This window comes from Bombina bombina, chromosome 1 (assembly GCF_027579735.1).
Source record: "Bombina bombina isolate aBomBom1 chromosome 1, aBomBom1.pri, whole genome shotgun sequence".
Taxonomy (NCBI): Eukaryota; Metazoa; Chordata; class Amphibia; order Anura; family Bombinatoridae; genus Bombina; species Bombina bombina.
In genome coordinates, this window is record NC_069499.1 from 222,536,585 (window position 1) to 222,560,960 (window position 24,376).

Consider the following 24,376-nt stretch of genomic DNA (forward strand, 5'->3'; position numbering starts at 1 on the left):
TAGCACTTGTGTTTTGGTCTTGGGGGTTTGCCAGTTCGCCACTGCATCAATTTTGGCTGGCTCCGACTGCTGCTTTCCACAGCCCACTCAGTGTCCCAGATACAGGACCTCCGAGCTTCCTTTGGTGCATTTGTCTGGCTTCAGGGTCAGACCGGCGGCCCTGATGCAATTAAAAATGATGCCTAGTTGGACCAAATGGTCCTCCCAGGTGTCACTATAGATGGCGATGTTGTGCAGGTATGCGCAGGCATAGTCCTGGAGGCCATCCAGAAGGTGATCCACCATCCTTTGGAAGGTAGCTGGAGCGTTCTTCATCCCAAACGGCATGACCTTGAACTGGTAGAGGCCGAAGGGGGTGATGAAGGCAGACTTGGGGATGGACTCAGGGTCTAAAGGGATCTGCCAGTATCCCTTGCAGAGGTCGTGGGTTGTGAGAAAGTGGCCATGGGCGATTCTGTCTGATAGGTCATCGACTAGGGGCATAGGGTAGGCGTTAGTTGTGGTTCTGTCATTGAGCTTACGGTAGTTAATGCAGAACCGGTAGTCCCATCCTTCTTGGGTACCAGCACCACCGGGGAGGCCCAGGGACTGTTGGACGGTTCAACAACACCTAGGTCCAACATTCCCCCGAGCTTGTGGTGCATACTGTCCCTGACTGCCTATGGGACCCCGTAGGCTGTCTGTCATAGGGGGGCCTGTCCCGGGGTCTGCGGGGACAGTAGAGAACATATCTTGTCTGTCTTGTCTGCCTTTGAGGAGTCGCCGGACTTGCTCTCTCTGTCCAGTCTCTAACCTCTCTTCTAGGGGTATGGTGTCTACTCCTTGGGGGGTCTCATTTTGCATGGGGAGCTCCAGCATGGGAAGACTCTTAGAGTCCTCCACAGCCAGAGCACAGATAACGGCCAAATCATGGGTCCTTTCCAGGTATGAAACAAAAAGATGTTGTCTGTAACACAAAGAGCCTATATATATCCACAAAATACAAGTTAGTGGAGGGTGCTGAGTGCCAAATTGTATAATTAGAAATAATGAAAACAGAAAGCACCAATAGTCAGCACTCACTTATAGAGAGTTTATGTGGTTAAGGACATCAGCAGGGTATTAAAATATAACTTTTATTCAAAGTACAAAATAAAAATCCGTAGGGGATGGATAACATAAAATACAAACAAATATTAGAAATGGCACAGATGAAAACCAGTATATAACCTCTATGCGATGTTGTGTCTATTGTACAGATGAGATAGATAAATTAGACACCACATATGTGGTAAGCAATATATATTAACATACAGGACACAGTCCCTAATTATACTTGTTGGGGGCAAATAGCCCAGTAAGTGTTTGGCTAAGTCACATAAATAAAGTACAATATATATAATGCTAAGGGACACAGTCCCAAATCTACTTGAAAAAGGGCAAGGTGCCCAGTAGGTATTAATCTAAACCCCAGAGTGCAGAAGCCTAAATCCAAATGTGGCACAATTTACACACAAAAGGATAGTTATGCTAATATGGGGAAAACCCCAGTAACATAAAAGTCAGTATTGTAATGCAAATATAATTATTAGGCTAAAGAGAGGATGTGGAACAAATTTCACACATCAGTGAGTTATATAGCTGGTTGGTGGTCGCCTGATGTGCATTTCGCCATAGTTTTCTCAAAGGCGAACCGACTGCAGGGCTGTTTACCCTTTAAATATCCTATCCCGACCAATCAAATTTTAACACCCATCTTTAGAACCTATCCGAGATTGGAGTTATCTGATTGGGCCCTACGGTCATGTGACCGGGACATGTTGATTATGGAGGATAACGTGTCAGAGAAATCAAAAACAAGTTATACATAGGGGCGTAATGTGAAGCGTCATGTATACGCCTACCAAAACATAATTGGTTGCCAAATGGGAGGTGTGTCTCCTACATGTGCTACAGCATCGGTCACAATTATTAATGAGACAGAGCAACGAACATGGCCAATAGCACAATATATAACCGCCCACTCATCACTCATTGGACAAGAAGTCTCATGGGTGTATAAGTTATGTTCAGTAAACAATGCACACAAGGGGATCAGACTATGGGCATATTTATCAAGCTTGGTATGGAGCTTGATGCCCCGTGTTTCCGGAAAACCTTCAGGCTCGCCAGTAACAGAAGTTATGAAGCAGTGGTCTAAAGTCCGCTACTCCATAACCTCTCCTCCTGCTCTGAGACAGAAATCAACCCGATTGAATACGATCGGGTTGATTGACACCCCCTGCTAGCTCAAATCTGCAGGGGGCGGCATTACACCAACAGTTCACAAGAGCTGCTGGTGCAATATTAAATGCAGACAGTGTACGCTGTCAGCATTTATCGATATGAAGCAGACATGATCCGCAATATCGGATCATGTCTGCTCGCACCATAACAAATAGGCCCCTATGAGAATGAAACAGAAAGATATCACTTAATATATTTTGTAAACATGATACTCAATGCCAAAATGTATTAGTTACCGACTGAGAGGTATGTCCGTTACGTATACTACGTTATTGGTAAAGGCTATTAACAATACTCAGAGGAACGATCCGGTTAGTAGAATTTACATACAATGCATGTGTTTAATTAAATAGGGAGCGGTCATTCATATATAAAAATATCGGCGGATTATACTTTAGACGTTGCTTGAGAATATGAATCTCATTCAAAGCACATTGCACATCGATCAGTTGCATATAACCCAATGCAATGCACACTATCATTGAGGGCGATAAAACTAATTATGTATGTGAATATTACAAATGTCTGTACGTGACTGAGCATTAGGTATGAACCTTTAGATTGTAACTAATTAGAACAGTGTACTTGTCCCATTATTTAATCCAAAAGACAAGTTTGTCATATCATTACTCAGAAACTAATGCATATCTGAATGTTGTAATAAGCAGATATATTATATAATGGTAGTCTAAAACAAACCCATGAAACTTCTTGTCCAATGAGCGATGAGTGGGCAGTTATATAACGCGCTATTGGCCGTGTTCGTTGCTCTGTCTCATTAATAATTGTGACCGATGTTGTAGCACACATAGGTGACACACCTCCCATTTGGCAACCAATTACGTTTTGGTAGGCATATACATGACACTTCAGATTCCGTCCCTATGTATAACTTATTTTTTTATTCCTCTGACACATAATCCTCCATAATCAACATGTCCCGGTAACATGACCGTAGGGCACAATCGGAACACTCCAATCTCAGATAGGTTCTAAAAATGGATGTGAAAATTTTACCCCATTTGATTGGTCAGGATAGGATATTTAAAGGGTAACCAGCCCTGCAGTTGGTTTGCCTTTGAAAAAGTTAAGGGAAATGCACATCAGGCGACCGCCAACCAGCTATATACCTCACTGATGTGTGAAATTTGTTCCACATCCTCTCTTTAGCCTAATGATTATATTTGCATTACAATACTGACTTCTATGTTACTGGGGTTTTCCACATATTAGCATAACTATCCTTTTGTGTGTAAATTGTGCCCTTTTTTCAAGTAGATTTGGGACTGTGTCCCTTAGCATTATATATATTGTACTTTATTTATGTGACTTAGCTAAACACTTACTGGGCTATTTGCCCCCAATGAGTATAATTAGGGACCGTGTCCTGTATGTTAATATATATTGCTTACCACATATGTGGTGTCTAATTTATCTATCCCATCTGTACATTAGACACACCATCGCATAGAGGTTATATACTGTTTTTCATCTGTGATATTTTTAATACTTGTTTGTAATTTATGCTATCCGTTCCCTATGGATTTTTATTTTGTACTTTGAATAAAAGTTATATTTTAATACCCTGCTGGTGTCCTTACCCACATATACCCTCTATAAGTGAGTGCTGACTATTGGTGCTTTCTGTTTTCATTATTTCTCCTTTCCAGGTAAGCCTTTAACATGTTCACATAAAAGGTCCAGCGGACTCGCTCATCGGAACATTTGGCTACCAGGTAGGTGGTGTCATTCAGCTGTTCCACCACCTGGTAGAGTCCCTGCCAGGAGGCCTGTAGCTTGTTTGTTTTGACAAGCTTCAGAGCTAAGACCTTCTGCCTTACTGTCAAGGTCTGAGTATGAGCATTCCGGTCGTACCACCTTTTCTGTTTTCTTTGAGCGACCTGAAGGTTCTCTTGCACCCTGTCAGTGAGGTCCTTTAGTCGGTCCCTGAGTTGGAGGACGTACTCCACAATGGATGGTCCTTCCTCTTTAGTGGGCCTTAGGTGTAGGGGTCCCCTTATCTTCCAGCCATACACTAATTTGAATGGGGAGAAACTGGTGGATTCCTTGGACACCTCTCTGTATGCAAAGAGGAGGTGTGGCAGGAACCTCTCCAAGTCCTTGTGAGTGGATGAGAATGTCCTAAGCATCTGCTTTAAGGTCCTGTTAAACCACTCACATATACCATTAGTTTGGGGGTTATATGAAGCACTGTGCAGGGGTTTGATCCCGCATAGCCTCCACAACTGCTGGGTGATCTCCGCAGTGAATTGGGTTCCCTGGTCAGAGATCACTTCCCGGGGGAAGCCAACCCTTATGAATATCCAGAGCATTGCATCTGCCACTGTCTCCGCTTGGATATTGGCCAGGGGGATTGCCTCCGGGTATCAGGTAGCATAGTCAACCACTGTAAGTATATACTTCTTCCCAGTGGGGCTAGGTCATGCCAAAGGTCCAATTATGTCTACTGCTACTCTACTGAAGGGCTCGTCAGTAATGGGAAGGGGACTCAGGGAAGCTTTAGTGTGGTCCCCTGTCTTCCCTACCTTATGACACACTGTGCAAGTTTTACAGTAATCCTTAAGGTCTACAGTAATCCATGGCCAAAATAAGGTCTGGGTCAAGCGGTGGTGGGTCCTGGACTTTCCTAAATGTCCAACTAGGGGAATACCATGCCCTATCCACAGCAAGTCAGACCGAAACTTCTTCGGTACAACCAGCTGACGTTTGGGCACCAGCCCTTTTTGTCCTCTCGGAGATCCAGTAGAGGAGCCCTCTAACATACTGGAAACATTCCTCCCTGGGGCCCTGGGTCAGTACCTACTCAGTTTTGGTAAGGGACTAGGGTCGGTTCGCTCAATGTCTCCCGGGCAAAGTCGGAAGGGGGATGCCTAGGAGGGTTGGGCAGGGGGTAGGGTTGGAGTCAGAGCAGAAGGTCAGGGCAAGGTAAGAGTCAGGGTAGAGGATTGGGGTAAGGTAGGAGTCAGGGCAGAATGTCTCACCTGGGTCCCCAGACCAGATGCAGTGGCTTGACATTTAGCTTGCTGGTGCATGGTAACTGCAGCAAGCCAGACCCCACAAAAGCTGAGGCAAGGTGGCTGAGGTCGTTTCCCAGTAAGACCAAAGCAGGAAAGTGGCTTATGACCCCTACTTCTATAGCATGGGGCCCAACACCCCAATCCAGGTGCACTCGTGCTGTGGGGATCCTTAGTATGGCACCCCCAGTCACCCCAATGGCATGTATCCTTCCTGTATGGCCAGAGGCGGGGGCCAGGTGGGGTTTGATAAGGGTGACTGTAGCTCCAGTGTCCCTTAGTCCCTGGGCCACCTGCCCATTGACCCAGACATCCTGGCGAGGGTGTCAGTGATTGTCATCAGTTGCGGGGTACACTTCATGCAGGACCCCAACTTCTTCTTCGGCTCGGCTGTTGTAGTTGGTAAGGTCCTTGGTGTACAGGCAGTGGGCCACAGCTTGGTAGCTCCTGACAGGAGTGCTAGTCTACTGAGCCGGATAGGGATTCCTTGGCCTCCGCTCTCTCTTCTCTTCTTATGTGGCCTGCCCATCTGCACTCGTAGCACCCCTGGGATGAGCAGGGGCCAGAGGGCCGGCTGAGTCTGGGGGTAGGCACCAGAGGGCAGGCAGAGGTGGGAGTGGAGCGGGTCACTGGTCAGAGCTCAGGGGTGGTCTGGTGTCTGGCATCCAAATAAATATTGCTCAGCCAGGACGGCTGCTTGGTCGGCTGTTGCAGGCCCCTTATCTTTGACCTTGTCCTAGAAATCCACCGTGGAGTAGTTGTAAAAATGTTCTAACAAAATGAGCTAGGTAGCCTTTTCCAGGGAAGTTACACAGCAACCCGCAAACCAAGTGTCCAAGGACCGGGTGATATGGTGGGTCCACTCAGTGAACGGCTGCCCTCGGAACGTCAGCCGATGAGCCTCCGGCGTGAGTCCATAGTGGGCAAGGATGCATTCATTCACCCAGTTATAGTGCTTCTGCTCCCCTGGAGGTACAGTGTGAAAAGCATACTCGAACGGACAGCTTCCCAAGCAAGATGGTTACTCGGTTGTTAGAAGCGACACCCTGCAGCTCACACTGGGTCTCAAAAAGTTGGAGGTAGCTGTCAATCTATTCCTCACCATCTTTGAAGGCTCGAAAAGCCTCGTAGGGTAGCTTTCTTGGCCGGGGAGGTGGTTCCAAAGGATGCTGGCATGGATCCCCTCATTGATTTCTGGAGCTCCAGCATGTGGACCAGGGTGGCTTCCGTGACCATCTGTGTGATAATCTCTTCAGGTGGGTTAGTCCCATAGAGGTCAAGCTGCCACTGGATATCCCTTTGGAGGTCCGACATTGTAGTCTCCAGGCTTGAGGCCTCGCTGGGCTGTCCGCTGCTCTGGCTGCTACCGGCCTCACTTCCTGGCTCGCTAGCCTGATCGCCTCTATCAGTTCTTTCAACATTTCCATTCGGAGTCCAGAAGTTGGTGGTTTGGACATTCCAGAAAGATGGAAGCATCCCAATGCTGCCAACCAATGTGACGGAACCTGGCTATATACCAACCAACAGAGAAAATGTGGGGAGATTTCACTAATAACAATATAGTCCTAGCTCCAAAACTATGAATATATATGCATCCAACAGTAGATACTGGATAGAGGGGTAACACTCACTACTGTAAAACCAATCAAATGCGGCTCCCACCAAAGCTGGATATTAATTGAGGACTTGCTTGAAGTAATACCTCAAATACACATATATTGCAACAAATGATAGGTGTCTCACCACCAAATAGAGAGTCTGTGTAGACTTACATACAGCTCCGGATGTTCAATTATTCCTCCATATGCTTTCCCGCAGAACCAGGCTGCGTAGCAGTGCTGTGCTCCGTCGGCTCCCAAAACCCAGTCAGGAGGCATGTCACATACACGCTGACATCAATTGCGTCACCGACTAGTCTCTCCTACTGCTGGAACCAGAGGCCAATCCAAATCGCAAGGGGCGTGTCACACACACGCTGTTGAACCAATCAACACGTATCACTCCAAAAGTGTAATCCAGGAATCCGTTGTAAGGGAGATTATCGACTGATAGTGCAAATGTTATGGTAATAATAATACAATCCACTGTGTGAAATTCTCCACAATATAGGCAGCATGTACCGTTGCTGAAAAAGATCAAATCAAGCTAGTGGGCGATATAGTAATAAGGGAGTGCAAAACAACCCCTCGATCCAGGAGCTTAATCCAACCAAGTGGATAGGGACATTGCAGGGTGCCGTTCCGCTTGTAGCAGGCTGAAGATACCTTACCAAAAAGAAAGAGCAAAAAGCGGGCGGCAGAATGTGCGTTAAAAAATGTCCTTTATTACAAAAATAAGTATAAAAACAGATGGTCAATAAGTAAAAAATCAGAGTGCACACACAAGCACCTAGGGATAGGCCAGCTTACGCGTTTCGGCTATAAGCCGTAATCATAGCATAGGGGAGCCTATTCCAGGTGCACCTCTTATACACACAGATTTTAGTGACGTCAGTAAAAGGGGAGTTAAAATCAAGTCACTCCTCTTAAGGTGCTAAATACATTTAAAGGTGCCTGAAACCAACAGTGGCCTTGAATAAATGAAATATAATCACAATGTAACACAATGTAACAGATACATATATATACAGATAGATGGTGCATGTGTGAAAACAAATGAGAATAAATAATAGATACTACACAGTAAATATAGGTAGACTGCTATATATGTCATTAACAGTTGACAAATGCTGTTCAATTATGAGTATGACACTATAGGTACAAGACTCACATTTATATACTAAGGATATGTATATACATAAAAGTGATGATGGATAATAATGACATTCACTAAAGAATACAAGCAGAGGTTGAAGAAAGGAGCGGGGGTATCATTATGATCTCAGGACTATAAAATATCAGACGGTAGTGTCAAACCAAAGGCTATTCTGCTGGAAAGTACACCCAATATAGAGTATACTCTATTAAGGATCCAGCAAGAACATTATTGTGGAAGATATAAACTAGAAACCCCTGCAAAAACTTCAACTATTAAGTGCTCACCAAGTATCCAGGAAACAGCAATCTATCTCCTGTCATTCACGCCCCTCTAGACAGGCTGGTGCCTGCCATAGCAGCCACAGTCTCACAGAGGTGGTGGTTTTGGGGTGATCCCGGGGGAGTGGCGGCACTTCCAGGGTCCCCAAATGCCACAGTCCAAAAAGCGGCGTGATTTGTTACTGGGGAACAGAGTTACAGCCCGGTAAAGATAGGGGGGTAGGGGTGTCCAAAACCCCCCCGGTTCCCAAAGGAGCTCCGGCAATTCTCCCACCTTTTGTCCTCCCTAGGGGCAACCATTCCCCAAAAGAGCGGAGCTCTGGGGCAAAGGGCCGCTGGAGTGACCAGGGGTAAAATTAGCGGGTGTATGGCATGATGCGGCTGACCGGGAGTTCCAGGAGCCCAGCCAGCCTGAGAGGGGGTAGGCAGGTATCCATTACAGTGCGGCCGCCTAGAAGGGTTTCCCCGTCAGAGATTGGCTCTTCTATGACAAAGTTCACATTACAAAATACAGGTCACCAAGTATCCAGGAAACAGCAATCTATAGCACTATATACAGAGGCTGGCATGCGTAAAATATATATATAAATATATGCATATACATGAATATATAACACAATATAATATAAAACAATAATTGACATGTAAAGAATAGTCAATATGTCATATATAATACATGTATATACATAGTCGCAGGCTATAAGGAGAGGGGAGTAGAGAGACGAGATGAGAAGAGAAGAGGAGAATGAGACACTGTTGAGACCACCCGTTAGACCATCTAACCATTGCTCCCAATAATTAATAAGATCAAATTAGGAGTTGAGTCCATGAGGGACCCTGGTCTCTAATTTAAAAATCCACAGCATTTCTCTCTTCCCCAGAATCAAATCTCTATCCCCTCCTTTCTTGGGGTAGGGGATCATGTCTATTGGTTGCCAGGAGAAGCAGGAAAGGTCTTTCCTATGAACTTGTGCAAAATGGTGTACCAGAGGGGTACTCGCCTTTCCAACAAGTATAGTAGAAAGGTGTTCTCTCATTCTCGATCTGACATCCCTATTTGTGAGTCCCACATATTGCTTACTGCATTGGGTACACATAATGCAGTATACAACATATGTAGAGGTACAGTTTAGGCAAAAGTTAATGTCATATGTTTTCCCTGTAACAGAAGACCTAAACATATCAGATATGGTCAAGTACTCACACGCTCCACATCTGGAGCTCCCACATCTATAGGAACCCTTACTGGTAAGCCAAGAACTGGCCTGGGATAGCGTTTTTTTAAGGACCGTGGGGGACAGTATATTGCCTAGCGTGCGGTTCCTCCGATAGGAGCACCTCACCCCTTCTTGGACACATCCTACCAATCTATCATCAGCAATGATCATATTAAAATTATCTTTTACAATCCTACATACATCTTCATATTGTGAACTGTAATCAGTTACAAAGGTGACACCTTTATGTGTCTCTGAACCTGGCTACCCCAACTGGATAGCTCCACCAAAGGGTCTTTCCAACACCTGGAACCTGCCGCTATGTAGCGGAGAAGAGGGATTACAGCAGGAGCCCACCCAAATAACTAGACAGATTAGCATTAAGGTGAAATAAGAACTGATTTTATTAGGAAACACACACTCCTTTTATACACAAACAAAGGGTCTTATCTTACTTCTGAATCTCCTGTCATTCACGCCCCTCTAGACAGGCTGGTGCCTGCCATAGCAGCCACAGTCTCACAGAGGTGGTGGTTTTGGGGTGATCCCGGGGGAGTGGCAGCACTTCCAGGGTCCCCAAATGCCACAGTCCAAAAAGCGGCGTGATTCGTTACTGGGGAACAGAGTTACAGCCCGGTAAAGATAGGGGGGTAGGGGTGTCCAAAACCCCCCGGTTCCCAAAGGAGCTCCGGCAATTCTCCCACCTCTTGTCCTCCCTAGGGGCTACCATTTCCCAAAAGAGCGGAGCTCTGGGGCAAAGGGCCGCTGGAGTGACCAGGGGTAAAATTAGCGGGTGTATGGCATGATGCGGCTGACCGGGAGTTCCAGGAGCCCAGCCAGCCTGAGAGGGGGTAGGCAGGTATCCATTACAGTGCGGCCGCCTAGAAGGGTTTCCCCGTCAGAGATTGGCTCTTCTATGACAAAGTTCACATTACAAAATACAGGTCTGGGAGATTGTGGGAGATTGTGGTTGCTCCCAGGATCCCAAATCCGCTGAGAAACAGGAGGGGGTGAGGTAGTAGGGGGTGGAGATTTAACCCCTGCATCCCGGTATCTGTGACAATAGGTCACACAGGAAGTGATGTTTCCGGTGCCTGGAAGTGATGTCTCCAGTGGACCGGAAGTGACATCATTATACGCCACCCAGAACCGGAAGTGACATCATTAGCTGCCGCCCGAAACTGGAAGTAACACCACATTTTCTAAAGTTTGCTGCTAAAAAAGTAGAGACTGATTAGCAGACAGGGACTATTTAAGGGCCCCACCGGATGGTCAAACAGAGCCTTGAGAAAGACCAATATAGGTCGAAACATGTAGGCTGTTTGAACCATCTGGTGAGTACTTTTATCCCCAGTATTATATGTATATACCTACAGGGTTGCACTATTTTGTTTTTTGTTTTTTTTCTATTTAGGTACCTATTTAGAGAGAGGAGTTTTTGGAGCTATCTCTACTGAATTTTATCGTCTATGGATCTTTAGGATATCAACTTTTCTTCATGAACTTTTCCCTGTGTTAATAGGACTTTTTTTTTTACTTTTAGTGCTGGTATACCCTAGATAATTTTCTTGCATTTTTTATGTGAATGTCTATGTTTTGATTGTGTAATAAATCTTTTTTCTGACACAATATACCATTAACCCTTATTTATAAGGGACTTCCCTTATTTGTGTGTTTTAACTGGATTAAAGTCTTAGTTGTGTCTTGTGTGAGGAAGTGGAAAATTTCGGATATGTTTTTAAGGTGTAAGCGGCAATAATTGGCCAAATACTAGATGTGGGAAGTGAAAGAGAGATCTGAGTCAAGTGTGACCCCAAGACATCGGGTATGCATGGTTGGGGTAATGATGTTATTATCAATAGTTAGAGAAAGTTGGGGGTTAGGGATTTTGAAGAAGGGGGAGGGATGAGTAGCTCAGTTTTTTAGAGATTTTGCTTAAGGTAGTGAGAGGACATCCAGGATGAATTTTTAGAATGACAGTTAGTTACACAAGTTAGTAAGGAAGGGGATAGGTCTGGTGCAGAGTTGTAGATTTGGATATCATCAGCATACAAATGGTATTGAAACCCATGGGACTGTATTAAAGAACCTAAGGATGATGTATAAATTGAGAAGAGACAGGGACCAAGGGCAGAACCTTGTGCTACCCCAACAGAAAGTGACAAAGGGTCAGAGGATGTGCCAGAGAAGGTAACACTAAAGGTAAAAGGAGAGCTACAAGAGAGCTGTGTCACAGATCACGAAAGATTGGAGCGTGTGGTCAACCGTGGCAAAAGCTGCAGACAGATCAAGAAGGATTAACAAATAGTTTTTCTACCTATTTTACAACATTAATTGTACAGTAGCTCCATTTTCTCAGCTAGTTATAATAATGTTAGCTATGCTAATGGATGAATGACACCTATTAAACTTACCTAAACATGTATTTTACACTCATTTAACCCACCATGAACACCCTGCTATGGTGCTGCAGACACTAAACTGAACCGAACTGATGGATGAACTAGAAAGAGAGGTCGACTGTAAAGCCCACCTACCGAGAAAACTTATAGGTTAGTTAGCACAAAGAGAGAAGACTCAGGACCAGCGCTGTGTTACTCTCTCAACACATCTGTCAAGCCCGTCTACCATTAGAAATGACCATTGAACTCTCTCTCACTCAATTTCCAGGATATTGTATATATTACTTGGGGGCGTCAGGGAGTCGATATTAAAAAGCGGGAGACTCCAGAACTTCCGGGAGAGTTGGGATGTCTGTATCATGACAGTGACCAGATAAACTCAGGCTTTCAGGCCAGTTATACGATACATATAGGCTATTAGGCTATATAGAGGACAAGCCAGAGCAGAAAAAGAGCACATTCGATCATCCAGACACAAGGCTTGATCATCATTACTGTGTGCTGGTGCAACCTGTTGCTAAATGAATTAACACAGCACAGTTTGTCACTATTATTTGGAGGTGAATGATAAATTACATGTTGTATAATTATAGTAAAATATAAATTGTAAATAAAATGCTTACTGTAATGCTGAGAAAGAAGTTGTCAGTCTGAGGATTGAACCCAAAGACTAAGGTAAGATTATAGTATCAAGAGCCTTTTACTTGACTAAACAATCAATGAGAAAGGAGTAAAACTAGAGAAACACTAGCAGATGCAGATTATAGAGTTCTAGTAATCTACAATATGGTGTTACAGAGAAGAGGGGTAGGTGCTGTACTGTGGCTTTGAAATGGGGGTAATTGAGGACCTCAGTTGAGAAACAATGCTGTAAAGTGTACATCTGATCTGCACTAGGAGGCACCTTTTGCTTTTCTCATTTATTTATACAGGCAAATAAAGTTAAAATCCAAAGTACAGAAAAAGTAACATCCACACAGGAGCAAAAAACTGACAAAAACAGGTGCAGAAAAAGAGTTAACATATATTTGCCCCAGCTGGAGGTCTCATTTGCAAGTTGCATGTGTATGCTGGATGAGAAGGTGCATGTTCTTGAGCCAAGATGTGTGACACTAACATTTTGATCCATACTTAGACATACCACAATCACTAACTTCAATATGTGAGGCAGATTTGAAAAATAAACAATATTTTGTTGAAAAACGTGAGGCATTTCAATTCTTCTCCTGTACTCAGCTTGGTCCCATAGAGTAAAAGGGGTTCGCCAACAATGCTTAAACTACACTCATTGGGACTGATTTATTAAAGTGCGAGCGGACATGATACAATTTAGCGTATCATGTCTGCTGCACATCGATAAATGCCAACAGCATACGCTGTCGGCATTTATCATTGCACAAGCAGTTCTTGTGGATTGCTTGTGCAATGGCGCCCCCTGCAGATTCGCAGCCAATCGGCCGCTAGCAGGGTGTGTCAATCAGTATGATCGTATAGGATTGGGCAGATTGATGTCTGCAGCCTCAGAGCAGGCAGGACAAGTTATGCTGTTTCCAGCGAGCCTGAAGGTTCGCACAGGGGCATCAAACCATTCGGAGCTTGATAATTCGGCCATAATCTTGAGTTTGGCTTACATTCCTGTCCAATATAAATCAATGGATAAATGAACGAATGAATTAACCTACACTATCACACATTCTAATTTTCATCCTGGACTGGAAAAAGGGCTTCAAATGCCACATTTCTAATAGGAATGTCTATCTCTGTATTAAAGGGACAGTCAACACCAGAATTTTTGTTGTTTAAAAAGAAATATAATCCCTTTATTACCCATTCCCCAGTTTTGCACAACCAACGCAGTTATAATAATACACGTTTTACCTCTGTAATTACCTTGTATCTAAGCTTCTGCTGACTGCCCCTTTATTTGAGTTATTTTGACAGACTTGCATTTTAGCCAATCAGTGCTCACTCCTAGGTCACTTCACGTGCATGAGCTCAATGTTATCTTTATGAAACACATGAACTAATGCCCTATAGTTTAGTTTCAGATTAGAGGCAGTCTTCAAAGTCTAACGCCTAGATTTAGAGTTCTGCGGCCAAAGGGGTGAGTTAGCTACGCTGGCTTTTTTCTGGCCGCACCTTTTAAATACCGCTGGTATTTAGAGTTCACAGAATGGCTGCGTTAGGCTCCAAAAAAGGAGCGTAGAGCATATTTACCGCAACTTCAACTCTCGATACCAGCGGTGCTTACGGACGCGGCCAGCTTCAAAAACGCGCTCGTGCACGATTCCCCCATAGAAAACAATGGGGCTGTTTGAGCTGAAAAAAACCTAACACCTGCAAAAAAGCCGCGTTCAGCTCCATTGTTTTCTATGGGGAAACACTTCCTACGTCTGCACCTAACACTCTAACATGTACCCCGAGTCTAAACACCCCTAACCTTAAACTTATTAACCCCTATTCTGCCACCCCCTCTATCGCTGACACCTGCATTTTTTTTTAACCCCTAATCTGCCGCTCCGTAAACCGCCGCTACTTACATTATCCCTATGTACCCCTAATCTTCTGCCCCTAACACCGCCGATCCCTATATTATATTTATTAACCCCTAATCTGCCCCCCACAACGTCGCCTCCACCTGCCTACACTTATTAACCCCTAATCTGCCGTCCGCACGCCGCCGCTACTATAATAAAGCTATTAACCCCTAATCCGCCTCACTCCCGCCTCAATAACCCTATAATAAATAGTATTAACCCCTAATCTGCCCTCCCTAACATCGCCGACACCTAACTTCAAGTATTAACCTCTAATCTGCCGATCGGAGCTCACCGCTACTCTAATAAATTTTTTAACCCCTAAAGCTAATTTTAACCCTAACACCCCCCTAAGTTAAATATAATTTTATTCTAACTAAATAAATTAACTCTTATTAAATAAATTATTCCTATTTAAATCTAAATACTTACCTGTAAAATAAACCCTAATATAGCTACAACATAAATTATAATTATATTATAGCTATTTTAGGATTAATATTTATTTTACAGGCAACTTTGTATTTATTTTAACCAGGTACAATAGCTATTAAATAGTTAAGAACTATTTAATAGCTAAAATAGTTAAAATAATTACAAAATTACCTGTAAAATAAATCCTAACCTAAGTTACAATTAAACCTAACACTACACTATCAATAAATTATTTAAATACAATATCTACAATTAACTACAATTAAACCTAACACTACACTATCAATAAATTATTTAAATAAAATATCTACAAATAAATACAATGAAATAAACTAACTAAAGTACAAAAAATAAAAAAGAACTAAGTTACAAAAAATAAAAAAATATTTACAAACATTAGAAAAATATTACAACAATTTTAAACTAATTACACCTACTCTAAGCCCCGATCAGCAAATAGAATGCAAGCTCAATCTGATTGGCTGATTGGATCAGCCAATCGGATTGAACTTGATTCTGATTGGCTGATTCCATCAGCCAATCAGAATATTCCTACCTTAATTCCGATTGGCTGATAGAATCCTATCAGCCAAACGGAATTCGAGGGACGCCATCTTGGATGACGTCATTTAAAGGAACCGTCATTCGGCGAATAGGCGTCGGTTGAAGAGGATGTTCCGCGTCGGCTTGGAAGAAGATGGCTCCGCTCCGCTCCAGAAGAAAGAAAATTGAAGATGCGGCTTGATAGAAGACTTCATCCGGATGATGGACTTCCGACTTCAGCCCGATGATGGATTTCTTCCGCCGCCGCTTGGATCCAGACTTCAGCCCGAGGATGGATGTCACTCTTCAGCCCCCCGCTTGGGCTTGGATCAACACTTCCGAGGACCGATCGGTGAACCTGGTATGGTAAAGATAAGGTAGGAAGATCTTCAGGTGCTTAGTGTTAGGTTTATTTAAGGGGGGTTTGGGTTAGATTAGGGGTATGTGGGTGGTGGGTTGTAATGTTGGGGGGGTATTGTATGTGTTTTTTTTACAGGCAAAAGAGCTGAATTCTTTGGGGCATGCCCCGCAAAGGGCCCTGTTCAGGGCTGGTAAGGTAAAAGAGCTTTGAACGTTTATAATTTAGAATAGGGTAGGGCATTTTTTTATTTTGGGGGGCTTTGTTATTTTATTAGGGGGCTTAGAGTAGGTGTAATTAGTTTAAAATTGTTGTAATATTTTTCTAATGTTTGTAAATATTTTTTTATTTTTTGTAACTTAGTTCTTTTTTATTTTTTGTACTTTAGTTAGTTTATTTCATTGTATTTATTTGTAGGAATTGTATTTAATGTATTTATTGATAGTGTAGTGTTAGGTTTAATTGTAGATAATTGTAGGTATTTTATTTAATTAATTTATTGATAGTGTAGTCTTAGGTTTAATTGTAGATAATTGTAGATATTGTATTTAATTAATTTATTGATAGTGTAGTGTTAGGTTTAATTGTAACTTAGGTTAGGATTTATTTTACAGGTAATTTTGTAATTATTTTAACTATTTTAGCTATTAAATAGTTCTTAACTATTTAATAGCTATTGTACCTGGTTAAAATAAATACAAAGTTGCCTGTAAAATAAATATTAATCCTAAAATAGCTATAATATAATTATAATTTATTTTGTAGCTATATTAGGGTTTATTTTACAGGTAAGTATTTAGATTTAAATAGGAATAATTTATTTAATAAGAGTTAATTTATTTCGTTAGAATAAAATTATATTTAACTTAGGGGGGGTGTTAGGGTTAGGGTTAAAATTAGCTTTAGGGGTTAAAAAATGTATTAGAGTAGTGGGGAGCTCCGATCGGCAGATTAGGGGTTAATACTTGAAGTTAGGTGTCGGCGATGTTAGGGAGGGCAGATTAGGGGTTAATACTATTTATTATAGGGTTATTGAGGCGGGAGTGAGGCGGATTAGGGGTTAATAACTTTATTATAGTAGCGGTGCGGTCCGCTCGGCAGATTAGGGGTTAATAAGTGTAGGCAGGTGGAGGCGACGTTGTGGGGGCAGATTAGGGGTTAATAAATATAATATAGGGGTCGGCGGTGTTAGGGGCAGCAGATTAGGGGTACATAGCTATAATTTAGCTGGCGGCAACGTGCGGACGGCAGATTACGGGTTAATAAGTGTAGGTAGCTGGCGGCGACGTTGTGGGGGGCAGATTAGGGGTTAATAAATATAATATAGGGGTCGGCGGTGTTAGGGGCAGCAGATTAGGGGTACATAGGGATAACGTAGTTGGCGGCAGTGTACGGAGTGGAAGATTAGGGGTTAAAACATTTTTATAGAGTGGCGGCGATGTGGGGGGACCTCGGTTTAGGAGTACATAGGTAGTTTATGGGTGTTAGTGTACTTTAGAGCACAGTAGTTAAGAGCTTTATAAACTGGCGTTAGCACAGAAAGCTCTTAACTACTGACTTTTTTCTGCGGCTGGAGTTTTGTCGTTAGATTTCTAACGCTCACTTCAGCCACAACTCTAAATACCGGAGTTAGAAAGATCCCATTGAAAAGATAGGATACGCAATTGACGTAAGGGGATCTGCGGTATGGAAAAGTCGCGGCTGAAAAGTGAGCGTTAGACCCTTTCCTGACTGACTCCAAATACCAGAGGGCGGTAAAAACCAGCGTTAGGAGCCTCTAACGCTGGTTTTGACGGCTACCGCCTAACTCTAAATCTAGGCCTAAGAAATTAGCATATGAACCTCCTAGGTTCAGCTTTCAACTAAGAATACCAAGAGAACAAAGAATAATTGGTGATAAAAGTAAATTGAGAAGTTGTTTAAAATTACATTTTCTATTTAAATCATGAAAGTTTTTTTTTGGACTTCACTGTCCCTTTTAATAAACTTTTAGTGAATTTACACTATGTTTTCATTAAAGAAGCATGTGGCTTTACACAAAATCTCATTGGGCCTGATATTGCTATATAGTGTAATTCATATGAAACAGAGACTGCTACATTACAATACAAGGATTAAAAAAAAATGCCAAAGATTTTGTGTGATTTCTCTCCATGCCAGCAAAGCTTTGAATATCAGGCCCATTGTGAGAAAGAAAATTTTTTAAGATGCATAAATGTGTTTTTATTTAAAACTAAGATCAGCTCACTAACAGGTAGATTATGAGTTTTGCGTTCGTGTTTTAACACTGAAAAAATGATGTTTAAAGGGACAGTAAAGTCAAAATTAAACTTAAATGGAATGGATAGAATACATTTTAAACACCTTTCCAATTTACATCAGTTATGGGGGTGTCAATCATCCAGATTGTATCCGATCGGGATGATTGCAGTCTGCCACCTCAGAGTTCTTACAACCTGAAGGCTCGCAAGGAAACAGCAGCATACGCTGCATGATAAATCTACCCCATAGCCTCAACAACCCACCCTTAAGTGACGGCACTAGTGATTGCAGGACCAGATGAACCCCCTAAAGGTGTGGGTGCAGTCTCAATTGAGACCTCTGAGACCTCTATAGTTACGCCCCTGTTAATAGGTCTATAGCATGCATTGCAATCCATTGGTTACCTTAAAACAATCTTTTCTCTGTCCAGCGTTTAGTTTTAGTTTTAAATTTTACCGACCCACTTTAATTCTATTTGATATAACCACTTCCTTACGAGTCTTTAAACCATACTTCCTTTCTACTGATGGTAAAACTTTTACAATAGTCAAAACTTTCAATTTCTAGTGCTTTCGTATTTAGTATAAATATATCTTGTACTTTCCCTTACAATTTGTATACTGTACCTTACTTCCTGCTTCCCTTTCACCAATCTTTTGTTTGCATGTCACATTGTAAACATCTAACATCAGGTTACTTTTTATATTTTATAATTTAAATTTATTTTGGGTATTTTTGATTATTATTTAATTAAAAAAAATGTTGCTTTATTAATTTGCATGATGTATGTTTTGTAGACGCTAACCTGTATACAACCTATATATGTGAGACACACACACGCACATTATCACACATGTAATCTCACCAACCCACCTGTCCTGTATACCTTGTTACAAGGTGACCTAAATTGGGTGTCAGCTCATAAGCAGGGCTACCTACCTCTTCACTATTTTTGACTATGGTTGTTATGCTTTTTACAGGCTAGGTGGACATCCAAGGTTCTTATGTATGAGTAGATATCCAGCACCTCTGAATCCAATAGATGTTCCAATAAAAGTGGTGCTGCTACTCTGTTCGATCCCAGTTTCTTAAGCAGGTATTTTGAAAGTAATCACATCACATATTTTAAAATCACATCTTCTGTATGAAGCAATAATTACAAAAAGAAAGTTTTAATATTTTAGACATAATTGTGACAAAAAGAGAAGTTTAGATGCTGCTGAGATTCCATTCCAATATGTAGTTGTATCAATATTTGTCAACTGTCTGTCTGGAGAGACCGACTCATTTTTTTTTACCTCCTGTCACATGGTATAAATGCCATAAGAGCCTGTCCCACATTGTAAAACGTACCCTATGGCATGGGCTTGGCATGGATGTTAAACTGTGAGAATTAGACACTTGGGGCTAGATTTACTAAGGGTGGATCGGACATTATTTGCTGTAGCAAATTGTCTCCGCTTGACCTCGCTAAATGCAGACAGCATATGCTGTCAGCATTTATAATTGCACAACCATTTTTAGCTAAATATTTGTGCAATGCCCCCTCTGTCAATCATCCCGATCGTATCAGACCGGGATGATTTCAGTCCGCCACCTAAAAGGTGGTGGTAAAGTTAAGGAGCACCAGTCTTACGATAGTGGTAGGAAGCAGCATCCGCTGCTTAATAAATCTACCCCAAGGTCTTTGATGTTCTGTATTTATTTGCTTAAATATTGTAGCATCTTAGTCTCCATTTTAAATTAGAACAGCAAAACAATAAAATAATATAGATAATAATATATCAAATTTAAGTATATATTTCTACAGATCTCCTGCAGTTTACAGAGTAGTCTGCCTAATCCAATGTAAAAATGGGTTTTTCCAGCAGAGCTATAGAAGTTGACAAAGATATTTGCTAGGGTTGTACCGATACTAGTATCGGTATCGGTGCCGATACAGAGTATTTGCATGAGTACTTGTACTCGTTAAAATGCACCGATACTTAAACCGATACCTCCAGATCTTACCCATACGCCATCTTGTAGCATTTTTTTCAAACTGCATGTTCCCATTTCATTTTAAATGGAGTGGAGAGTTAACTAAAAAATCGTTCTGCCAATTTTTTCTGCCAATACAAATTGCTGTTATTTGTATTATAGTACGTTTGAGAGTAGTGCTCCAAAAGCTGCTACTATACAGCTTGAAGCCTACCTGGGAGAGATCACTGTACCTCATTTAGACAAACCCCTGAAGTACAAGGCAGTTAATAAACTGAGATTTAATGGCCCAAAAATATATTTCTGCCCCATGCAGTAGTGTGGAAAGTTAAAGACTGTTCAGCTTAGCGTCAAACATCCTTACTGATGGCAGAAACAGACTTATAGCTAACTAACTTTTGAAAAATTACTCTAATTGCTAGATTGCCTGTTATACTGCTAGTTCTCATCTTGCACAATTATGCTCAAAACATACTGTACTCTGAGGAACATCCTTAACTTATATAATTCCTATGAACACTCATCCTACAGTTGTAGGACTAGATATAGATTGCATTTGATTGGTAAGCTTTACTAATTCTCTGTTCACATTTCCAACTCCATAGATTTTAATGGAGTTGGACATGTAATGAGAGCATTGGTAATGCTTACCAGTCAAATGTAATCTAGCCCATAGTGTTGTTCCCCATGATTAAACAGTGCACTGTTATATTTTTTACTGTATTGCACTTTTGGTTGGTTATGGTTTTGCATTTGTAATTTTTTATGTTGTTATTATTAATACATTTTATTGTAATATTTTTATTTATAAACATGTTCTGTGAAATTTCTTCGAGTTTTTTTTTTTGAAATTTTATTTATTTCCAACAAAGGGTACATACACAACATAATAGCATCGCACCTCGCAGGGTGCGTCACATGAGAAATTGTCAATCCATAATAATAGATTACAGAGATATGCGCATGTTTGAGAAAACCAGGGGTAGTTAGGTTATGACCATTCATGTTTTCAACGTGGTGGAAAAGCTCCATACATCTGTACCTCAATGTTGGGGTTTTATATTTTTTAACTAAACTACTTAACTACTTTAACTTAACTAAACACAACCTAAAAAACAAACAAAAAAAACAAAAAAACAAAACAAGAATTGATTTAGATGTCCCATTCACCAACACAGTGTGATAGGAATGCTAACAATGATAACAGCCCCACTTGACTCATTGGCACGCTATGGGAGAGGGAGCTCCTTGGGATGAACATGGAATTTCCAGTCTGCTCAAATCATGACAGGGGGCGCATTTACCTTGCTTACAATCTATGGTTAAATATTCATAAGATATAGGGGGCTTAAAAAAGAAAAGAGAAAGCAAATAACAGATAAGGCAACTAGAAGCAAAATTAGGCTAAGCTGAACATAACAGTGCCCGAATATATTGAGGATTGCGTGTGCTAGTGCCATGATGGGATAGTATCTTAGCTAAACAGCTCTCAACTAAGAGTAATTGATATGACTATGTGAGTGTGAGGAGGTCATCTTGTTAACTGCTTAAATTACATTGCCTCGTAATCGTCCTCTAATATATGACTGCTCTAATAGGGGGTTAATACAGTTACCTAATAGTTATAGATGGTATATGCTTGTACAAAGAGCATTCAAGGTGATGGATAATATGTAAATAAGTGATAGGGCAGCCGTTTGCAGAGACAATATAAGAGTGTTCAAAAGCATGTTACAAACTACGGCAACTAAAAGCACAATGATCATGTCGTTAGTTGCTCAAATATAGTATTACTAGTGAGTGGCGTTACATTGCCCGACAAGCCTAACACCCCAAACCACTATATAAGGTAAGAGAAGTGGGCATCTGCTGCTAGCAAAGTCTGGAGTTTACAACATCAGGAAAATCAGGCAGCCGCTCCTAAATGTTTCCCACAGCGTGCGGTATAATGAGACATGCCTTCCAAAGAATAGGAGCAGCTTGACATTTTGAGCATACCATAAGCCTAAAGCAGTATAAAGGAAGGCTTTGGGACATAAAAAAAGTGGAACAATAAAATTGGCCTTAATCTAATCAAGAAATAACAGTGTTTCCTGAAGTCTTAGTCCTGGAGCCGCTGTCCAAAATAATGCAGTCACAGCATTAGGTATTGGCTCAATATCTGCCGCAATTCAGGTCCCCTATATATAACAGATCAAAAACATGAGGAATCCAAAAATTGAACAATAACTAGCAAATTAAGTAAACCTTTTGGCAAAACGTTCATCGGCCAGTCTCAGTTGAAGTTTAATGTAAGGTCCGAGAGTATGTTCCGAGCCAGCTCACCCTGTCCTGGGGTATGATGTCATCCAATGCCGTTTTTCGGCAAAACAATCCCGCTCTTTGGTTTTAAACCGCAACGGCCATCTTGTTTTTTCAGGTGTTCCGAAGTGGGCAAGATAGTGTTCTTAACTGCCAGAAGCCCCGTTATAGAACTGTGTGTCATCGCAGATAATCCCATTGTAGCTGTCGGCAATTGCTGGTCCAGCCTGTCCCCCATGCCTGCACATTGTATGCCAAACCATAGCTCCAGCGACATTAATAGCCACTCTGCCGTCTGTATTGGTAAGTATGAGGAAGCAATATGTTGCGGAGCTGCAATACTGTTATTCCCTCGAGTGGATTTTGAGTTGCGGTCACCAGTCCCGTTCAGTAAAGGGGGTATCCAGGAATTGTGAGTTGGTGTCCCGCCATTGCATGAATCAGGCTGCATATCGTCCAACCACACAACGCTGCCTGAGGGGTCATGTTTTGACTGCTTATTATCTAGTGTAGAGGTAGTTACCAATATCGATGCCGTATCAGATTCTGTGGGACAGGATCTTTTAGTTGCCTGAACCACTTCATGTAGATTTTGACAGTTTAGGAGTAAACGGTCAAAAATAGGCAGAAATGCTGGGATTATCTGCGATGCAACGTCCTTTTCCGGTTCCATTGCTCAGTAATTCTTTATGGATTATAACTTGGTGTAATGCCTTCCGGGGGAGAAGTGTGTGGAGTGCTTCTATCTGCCAAAGTTTCCCGGACAGCTTATCTGCCAAGGGAGATGCAGATGGCATAGAAGTGTGGCAAAATTCTGATGTTAGCAGAGATTTTCTTCAGAGCTAGCAGAGCTCACAGCCATCTTCTAGAACCGCCCACCGGAAGTCTCTTTCTTCGAGTTTTTACAATTTTATGACCATAAGCAAATAAAACTGTTTTATGATTTCATAATGTCTTTTGAGTTACAATTTTTCATAATAATAAAGAGGCTATCTTATATCATTAGTCTGTATTGTGCTTGAAAAACTGTCACATGACATTAAAAAGTCGGTAATTGGTTTCAGCGAGTATTTAAAAAAAATGATCGGTACTTGTACTCGGTCGTAACAAAATAGTATCAGTGCAACCCTAGCATTTGTGGCCAGTACACTCATAACCTGATCTCTAAATCTACTAAATAGCCTCAACAAGCCACCCTTAAGTGACGGCACTAGTGATTGCAGGACCAGATGAACCCCCTAAAGGTGTGGGTGCAGTCTCAATTGATACCTCTGAGACCCCTATAGTTACGCCCCTGTTAATAGGTCTATAGCATGCATTGCAATCCATTGGTTACCTTAAAACAATCTTTTCTCTGTCCAGCGTTTAGTTTTAGTTTAAATTTTTTACCGACCCACTTTAATTCCATTTGATATAACCACTTCCTTACGAGTCTTTAAACCATACTTCCTTTCTACTGATGGTAAAACTTTTACAATAGTCAAAACTTTCAATTTCTAGTGCTTTCGTATTTAGTATAAATTTATCTTGTACTTTCCCTTACAATTTGTATACTGTACCTTACTTCCTGCTTCCCTTTCACCAATCTTTTGTTTGCATGTCACATTGTAAACATCTAACATCAGGTTACTTTTTATATTTTATAATTTAAATTTATTTTGGGGATTTTTGATTATTATTTATTTAAAAAAAATGTTGCTTTATTAATTTGCATGATGTATGTTTTGTAGATGCTAACCTGTATACAACCTATATATGTGAGACACACACACGCACATTATCACACATGTAATCTCACCAACCCACCTGTCCTGTATACCTTGTTACAAGGTGACCTAAATTGGGTGTCAGCTCATAAGCAGGGCTACCTACCTCTTCACTATTTTTGACTATGGTTGTTATGCTTTTTACAGGCTAGGTGGACATCCAAGGTTCTTATGTATGAGTAGATATCCAGCACCTCTGAATCCAATAGATGTTCCAAAAAAAGTGGTGCTGCTACTCTG